Source organism: Myotis myotis, unplaced genomic scaffold, assembly GCF_014108235.1.
Source record: "Myotis myotis isolate mMyoMyo1 unplaced genomic scaffold, mMyoMyo1.p scaffold_m19_p_5, whole genome shotgun sequence".
Lineage (NCBI taxonomy): Eukaryota > Metazoa > Chordata > Mammalia > Chiroptera > Vespertilionidae > Myotis > Myotis myotis.
In genome coordinates this window covers 101,091,956-101,100,630 of record NW_023416357.1, presented here as the reverse complement: position 1 = coordinate 101,100,630, position 8,675 = coordinate 101,091,956, and the positions used below count along the sequence as shown (strand labels likewise).

General features: G+C 39.7%; 2 pseudogenes; one reads left to right on the top strand and one right to left on the bottom strand.

Moving 5' to 3' along the window:
* Positions 1-1,042: 1,042 nt before the first annotated feature.
* LOC118656568 lies at positions 1,043-1,807 on the top strand (annotated as a pseudogene).
* A 727-nt stretch (positions 1,808-2,534) lies between these two features.
* Positions 2,535-3,918, bottom strand: LOC118656566 (annotated as a pseudogene).
* Positions 3,919-8,675: the final 4,757 nt, after the last annotated feature.

The following is an 8,675-nucleotide window of genomic DNA, read 5'->3' as shown; positions in this document are numbered from 1 at the left end:
ATGCAGGCCAGAAGGGAGTGGCAAGAAATATTGAAAGTGATGAATGCCAAGAACCTACAACCAAGATTACTTTATCCAGCAAAGCTATCATTCAGAATTGAAGGTCAGATAAAGAGCTTCACAGATAAGGAAAAGCTAAAGGAGTTCATCACCACCAAACCAGTATTATATGAAATGCTGAAAGGTATCCTTGAAGAAGAAGAAGAAGAAGAAGAAGAAGAAGAAGAAGAAGAAGAAGAAGAAGAAGAAGAAGAAGAAGAAGAAGAAGAAGAAGAAGAAGAAGAAGAAGAAGAAGAAGAAGAAGAAGAAGAAGAAGAAGAAGAAGAAGAAGAAGAAGAAGAAGAAGAAGAAGAAGAAGAAGAAGAAGAAGAAGAAGAAGAAGAAGAAGAAGAAGAAGAAGAAGAAGAAGAAGAAGAAGAAGAAGAAGAAGAAGAAGAAGAAGAAGAAGAAGAAGAAGAAGAAGAAGAAGAAGAAGATACAAATTATGAACAACAAATACACATCTATCAATAAGTGAATCTAAAAATCAAGTGAATAAATAATCTGATGAACAGAATAAACTGGTGGTTATAATAGAATGAGGGGCATAGAAAGGGAGTGGACTGACTATTCTTGGGGGTGGGGAAGGGGTGTGGGGGATGTGGGAAGAGACTGGACAAAAATCGTGCAGCTATGGATGAGGACATTGCGGGGGGGGGGGGTGAGGGCGGAAGGTGGGGTGGGAACCGGGTGGAGGGGGAGCTATGGTGGGGACAAAAGAGGAACAACTGTAATAATCTGAACAACAAAGATTTAATTTAAAAAAACAATGGAATTTTAAAATCTATAAACATAAGCCTAGATCCACAAGATGATTCAATGAGGTCTTGGAAATTTTCTCTGGGACCTGTCTCTACCTAGATTGCTTTATCTCCAAGTTCTGACTTAGGCCTTGATAATATACTTCATGATCATTGTTGAGTCCCCAGCGACCAGTGAGTAGGTGGGACAGTTCTTTTTGCTTATCTCTAATGAGGTTCTCAGGTAATTTGGTCCAACAGACATGGAAGCTACAGTAAATACTCATCTCTAATTTCCCCAAACATCCTTCCTGCACAGAGGGCTGAGGCCATGAACCTCTGTTCCTCATTTGCTCAGGAACTACCTGTATTTCCAAGACTTTCCAAACCTTATAATAAAGGGAATCTTTGGCCAGTTCCTCAAAGTGAACACTGGATAGCAACAGCTTCTCCCAGGTAAGATCATAACAAGATCATAACAGTGGAGCTGTCAATATTTCTTTACTGATAAGTGAAGTTTTTTGAAGAGCCTCCTTCCAGATCTAGGGAATAATAAGAGTCCTGAATCCATCAGCTGAGCTTGAGATAAACTCAGGAATAATTGGCTGTTTCTTTTATCTCTATGAGCTACTAAAAGAGACATATATAATGGTACAGAAGGGCTCTGTATGTGCCTGTGTGTTGTTTTTATGTTATATTTGATAGGATAGTTTCCTACTATATCTCATGTGGGCTTCTATTTCTGAATTTTGGCTAAACTCTTCAGGCTTAACCTACTGGTCTCAAAAGTATTGGGCAGTTGCATTACCTGTCTACCTTCTCATTCCTAGAGTAATCAGGTATGTACTCTTAAACATGGTGAGTACCTATCCACTCAATTCTATTCATACAACCATAGATAACTATGCTAAAAATCAACAGCAGAAGAAATACAAAAAGAGGACATCTCAGCATTAAGAGATATTCCTACTAGTGAAATAAACCAAATGTTCTTTCTTGCAGCTGAAGAATTTTACACCAAAAGCTGAACTGTATGTAGACTAACATCAAACATTCATTATAAGTTTTGTTTTTTAAAAAATATATTTTATTGATATTTTTACAGATAGGAAGGGAGAGGGATAGAGAGTCAGAAACATCTATGAGAGAGAAACATGGATCAGCTTCCCCCTGCACCCCCTGCCCCCCACTGGGGATGCGCCCACAACCAAGGTACATGCCCCTGACCAGAATCGAACCCGGGACCCTTCAGTCTGCAGACCAACGCTCCATCCACTAAGCCAACCGGCCAGGGCCATTATAAGTTTAAGTTTTTGACAGTAATTTTGACTCTCTTATTAATACCTGGTATTGAAATATTTTAAAGATTAGTATTGTAAATGTTCTTAGATTAATATTGTAAATGTTCTCAACTGTACTCATTAATGGACAGAATAAATAAAATACTGCATTATGGTACAATTTGTGTTATGGCCATTTGGAATTTGAGATGTCCATTGGACATCCAAATGGAACTACCAAAAAGGAAAGGTATATATAGACTTAGGATCAGGGAAGAGGATGGAATTGGAAATATTCATTTTGGCGACATCAGCATATAGATAGTATTTGGGAAGAACTGTTATCTTAACACTACTGAGTCTTCCTATCCATGATCATAGGATAGCTGTCCATTAATTTAGATATTTTTCATTGCTTTCAAGTTTTCCTTGTATAGATTTCATACATTTTTTTAAATTTAGACCTAAATTTTTTTGGGGGGTGGGGGTGGGGGGGAGGTAGTGCTAATGGAAATAGTGTTGTATTTTATTTTTAAAGTACAATTTCTATTTATTCCGCCCTCCCCCCCCCCCCCGAAAACTTTTCAGTCCTTAAGAACTTAGCTCCTTACATAGACTTTGGTGGAGGTCATGGGGCAGCACCAGCAGGTCTAAATTGGGGTGGGGATGTTCCGTCCTTCCAGGTTTTACAAGAATGAGTCCTGGCTGCCTTGCTGTGACTGGCACAGCGCACACAGTAATGTAGTTTCACATACAGCTTGGGAAGCACATAGGCATCAAAGACCCTTGCTTCAGAAATGTCTCTAACGGCTGCGGCCTCTACTATATTTTGAATGACAAACTTCTTAGTGGCCTCTTCCTTGGGCACACATTGGGTGCAGTTGGTGCAACGAATAGGCTCTACTTGGCCATGGCCTTTTTTGGCATGACCGTTATTCCCTCTTTTCTTGGTACTCCTTCTACTCCTCCATTGACCCAGCTCTCAAATCCCAAAAATAGTGTTGTATTTTAAATTTCAAACTCCAATTGCTTACTTCTATATACCCAGAAGTAGAATTGCTGGATCGTATGACAGCAGTTGACTTTTGTAGATTGGTCTTGTATCCTGATAGTTTTCTATATTTTTTGAGTTCCAGGAGTCTTGTTTTTTGTTTTTTGTTTTTTTTATTCTGAGGTTTTCCACATAGACAGTCATCTTGCCTGCAAACAAAGACATTTTCATTTCTTCCTTCTCAAATCTGTATACCTTTTATTTCCTTTACTTGTCCTATTGCATTGGCTAGAAATTTTGGTGTGTTGTTGAATAGGAGTGGTGAGAGAGGATATTTTATTTCTTATTCCTGGTCTTAGGGGGAAAGAATCTATTTTCTGACCATTGTGATGTTGCTGTATGTTTTTGTGTACCATATGTTCTTTTTTTAAAAAATATATTTTATTGATTTTTTACAGAGAGGAAGGGAGAGGGATAGAGAGTTAGAAACATCGATGAGAGAGAAACCTCAATCAGCTGCCTCCTGTACACCCCCTACTGGGGATGTGCCCACAACCAAGGTACATGCCCTTGACCGGAATCGAACCTGGGACCCTTGAGTCCACAGACTGATGCTCTATCCACTGAGCCAAACCGGTCAGGGCACCATATGTTCTTTATCAAGTTGAAGAAGTTCCCCTCAATTCCTAGTTTGATGATTTTTGTTCTGTTTTGTTTTAAATCATGAATGGGTGTTGGATTTTGCCAAATGATTTTTCTATATCTGATATGATTATATAATTTTCTTATTTAGCCTGTTGATGTGATGGATTACATTAACTGATTTTCAAATGCCAAACCAATCTTGCATACCTGGAATAAATTTCATTTGGTCCTGCTGTATAATTATTTTTATACACTGTAGGATTCAGTTTGCTGGTATTTTGAGGATTTGGGCATATATGTCTATGAGAGATATTAGTCTGTAGTTTTCTTTTTTTGTAACGGCTTTATTTGGGTTTGGTATTAGGGTAATGCTGGTCTCATAGAATGAGTTAGGAAGTATTCCTTTTGTTTCTATTTTTGGTAGAGATTGTAGAGAATGGGCATAATCTCTTCCTTAAATGTTTTTGTAGAATTCAGCAGTGAAACTATCTGGGCCCAATGCTTTCTGTTTTGGAAGGTTACTAATTATTCACACTGTGTAATATAGGCCTATTCAGATTATTTTTCTTTGAATTTTGGTAGATTGCTTTTCAAGGAATTGGTCCATTTCATCTCAGTTATCAAATTTATGGGCATAGAATTGTTCATAATATTCTTCTATTATCCTCTTAATGTCCATAGGATTTATAGTGATGGCTCCTTTTTCATTTCATTTTCATAGCAGTAATTTGTGCCTTCTCTCTTTTGTTGTTAGTCTGGCTAGGGGTTTATCACTTGTATGGGTCTTTCCAAAGAACCAGCTTTTGATTTTGGTTTTCTCTGTTGATTGTTTTAAATTTCATTGACTTCTACTCTTTTGTTGTCGTTAATCCTCACCTGAGGATATTTTTCCACCGATTTTTAGAGAGAGTGGAAGGGAGAGGGAGAGTCAGAGAGAAACATCAATGTGAGAGAGACACGTTGATTGGTTGCCCCTTGCAGGCACCCTAACCAGGACTGGGGAACCTGCAACCAAGGTATGTGCCCTTGACAGGAATCGAATTTGGGGCTAACGCTCTATTCACTGAGCCAAACTGGCTAGGGCCCTACTCTAATTTTTATTATGTCTTTTCTTCTGTTTACTTTGGATTTAATTTCCTCTTCTTTTGTAGATCTTAAAGTAGAAACTTAGATTATTGATTTTAGATCTTTTTTTCTAATATATGCATCTAAATGCTGCATTTCCCTCTAAGCATTGCTTTCACTGCATCCCAAATTTTGACAATTTGCATTTGCATTTATTCTAAAATTTCTCTTGAGACTTATTTGACCCATTTGTTATTTAGAAATGTGTTGTTAAATCTCCAAATACTTTGATATTTTTGGCTATCACTCTTATTTTTCATTTCATTGTGATGAGAGCATACATTGTATGACTTTTATATTTGCTAAGGTGTTTCATGTACAGATGTAGTCTATCTTGGTGATGCTTCATGTGAACTTGAGAAGAATGGGTATTCCTCTGTTGTTGGGTGAAATGTCCTGTAAATGTTCAGTGGTGTTGGAGTTGAATGTGAAACTGGAGTGGGCTCAAGTGAGAATGGAGAGAAAAAGACCCAATGAAAAGCATTGTTTTCATTAGCTTTATAATATTCAACCATATTTGTTTAACCATTTTGGTTGTTTCTAATTTTTTTACTATTATAATGTGATATTTCCCCTTGCACATAGGAGATAAATTGTTGGGTCAAGGAATAATTTAAAAAAATATTTTTTAATTGATTTCAGAGAGGTAGGGAGTGGGAGAGACAGATAGAAACATCAATGATGAGAGGGAATCATGGATCAGCTGCTTCCTGCGCGCCCCACACTGAGGTCTAGCCCACAATCTGGACATGTGCCCTGACTAGGAATCGAACCATGACCTCCTGGTTCATAGGTTGACGCTCAACCATTGAGCCATGCTGGCTGAGCCAAGGAGTAATTTTTTAAAACATTCTTGTTACAGTGAATGGGTGCCACTATCATTCCTCTTTTGCCAAGCCAAACATTCATACACACACACACACACACAAAGCATGCTTATTTAATATACTTAAAATGATGACATCTTATTCTTTCAATTTATAACAATTAGATTACTAGTAGGGCTGAACATTCTTTCATATATCTTTTAGCAATTCATGTTTATCTAAAAATTCTCTGCTCGTGTCTTGCTATTGGAACAATCCCCTCACTACCTCCCTTTTCCCCCCATCTCATCCTTCTGGTCTCAGTTTATTTATTTACTTAAAAAAAATCTTTATTATTGAGACTATTACAGATGTCTCCCCCCCCCCCCCAATTACCCTCCTCCACCCACTTCCCACCCTGTCTCAGGCCTTCACCACCCTACTGTCTGTATCCATAGGTAAGATCTTTAGTTAACCTCTTCCCACTCCTCCTCTCCCTTCCCTCTGAGATTCATCTGTCTGTTCCATGCTTCCATGCCTGATTCTATTTTATTCACTAGTTTATTTTGTTCATTAGATTTCTTGTTCAGTTATTTTGATTTTTAGATTCAATTGTTGATTGATATGTATTAGTTGCCATTTTATTGTTCACATTTTTTTCTCTCTTCTCCTTCCCCCCACTTCCTCCTCCTCCTCTTCTTCCTCTTCCTCTTTTTAAAGAATACCCTTCAATATTTCATGTAATACTGGTTTGGTGGTGAACTTTAGCTTTTTCTTGTTTGTGAAGCACTTTATCTGACAGTCAATTCTAAATGAGAGCTTTGCTGGGTAGAGTAATCTTGGTTGTAGGTCCTTACTATTATTCACTTTGAATATTTCTTGCCACTCTCTTTTGGCCTGCAAAGTTTCTGTTGAGAAATCAGCTGACAGTTGTATGGGCACTCCATTGTAGGAAACTAACTCCTTTTTCTTGCTGCTTTTAAGATTCTCTCTTGCCCTAACCGGTTTGGCTCAGTGGATAGAGCATTGGCCTGCGGACTCAAGGGTCCCAGGTTCGATTCCGGTCAAGGGTATATACCTTGGTTGCGGGCACATCCCCAGTGCGGAGTGTGCAAGAGGCAGCTGATCGATGTTTCTCTCTCATCGATGTTTCTAACTCTCTATCCCTCTCCCTTCATCTCTGTAAAAAATCAATAAGAAAAAAAAAAAAAAGATTCTCTGTCTTTAGCCCTTAGCATTTTAATTATGTTGTGTCTTGGTGTGGGCCTCTTTGGGTTCTGCTTGTTTGGGACTCTCTGTGCTTCCTAAACTTCTAAATCTATTTCTTTCACCAGGTAGGGGAAGTTTTCTGTCATGATTTCTTCAAATAGGTTTTCAATATCTTGCACTCTCTCTTTTCCTTCTGGCACTCCCATAATGCTAATGTTGATATGCTTGAAGTTGTCCAGAGGCTCCTTACACTATCTTCATATTTTTGGATTCTTTCTTTTTTGCTCTTCTGATTGGGTGCTTTCTGCTCCCTCATATACAAATCGTTGATTTGATTCTTGGAATCCTCTACTCTACTGTTGAATCCCTGAAAACTGTTCTTTATTTCAGTTAGTGTATGCTTAATTTTGGACTGGTTCTTTTTCATGTCTTTGACATTCTCACTAAGAGCCTTGAAAGTCTCATGAAGATCCTTGAGTAACCTTATAACTATGGTTTTGAATTCTGTATCCAGTAGTTTGCTTGCTTCCATTTCTTTCATTTGTTACATGTTTCTTTGTCTCCACATTTTGGCTGCTTCCCTGTGTTTCTATGTATTAGGTAGAGCTTTATGTCTCCTGGGATTGGGAGAGTGGCCTTGTGTAGTAGGTGTCCTGTAGGGCCCAGTGGCTCAGCCTCCCCAGTCATCTGAGCTGGGCACTCTAGGTGCACCCCTGTGTGGGCTGTGTGCACAGTCTTGTAGTTGAGCCTTGATTGCTATTGGCATCACTGGGAGAAATTGACCTCCAGGCCAACTGCCTGTGAGGACCAGCTGTGACTACAGTAGGGGAGCTGCTATGCAGGAAACACCCCTATGGAGCAGGACTTGCTTCAGTGGGGCTTTGGTGCTCACTGAGTCTGCCTCTTGAGTGTGTCACTTGTGAATGTGTGGAGTTGTAATCTGCTATGGTCTGAAACTGTCCAGAGTGCACTGGCTCTAGGGCCTCCAGGGAGGTGCAAAGTCAGCCACTCCCTGGGGCTACCTGGCAGGAGCTACATAGGGATCTGCAGATGACTGCTATTTGTTATTTGTATTGGGTTTGGAGGTAGGCTTAGCTGTGAAGCAAGGCAGGCTGGTGCTAGTGCTGGGTCTTTTATTGATAGGTTTGGGGCATGCTGTCACCACTTGCAACTTGTTTGATTTTAGCAAAGTCTGAAGCCTAAGCCAAGACAGCTTGGGTGGAGCTGCAAATTGAATGGGGTGAGATCTCAGGGAATCCCCAGGGTGGAACAAAGTGTGTTCCAAGCTAATGGAGACTCAGATATGGCTGCCAGTCAGCCCTACAACAGGGCATCACCCATCCACAGGCCTTGAGGACCAGATGGCCTGACACTTCTCATCACTGCCCTGCATGGCAGCCTTTAAGTACTCTAGGTGTGAGAGCCAGTCCTCTGGTGCCAATAACTGGTGGACCCAGTCAGTAATTCTGGAGGAATAGGAGACTAACATTGGCAGCCAGTTTTGTGGCTGGTGTTAATGCGTACTGTAGGCTTGAAATACAAATTGATAAAAGACAACTGTTCTGTGGTCCTTTAAGTCTTGGTTTTTGTTAATTATTCTTAATGTTTTTATTGAATTCAGAGAGAGGGAGAGAGGATAGAAATATCAGTAAGGATCACTGATTGGCTGCCTCCTGCATGCCCCCTACTGGGGATCAAGCCTGAAATCCAGGCATGAGCCTGACCAGGGGAATAGAACTGTGACCTCCCAGTTCATGGGTCAATGCTCAATCACTGAGCCATACCGGCTGGGCTGTTACTATCTTTTAATTAGGACTCAGGATTGTACTGTATCATAAAA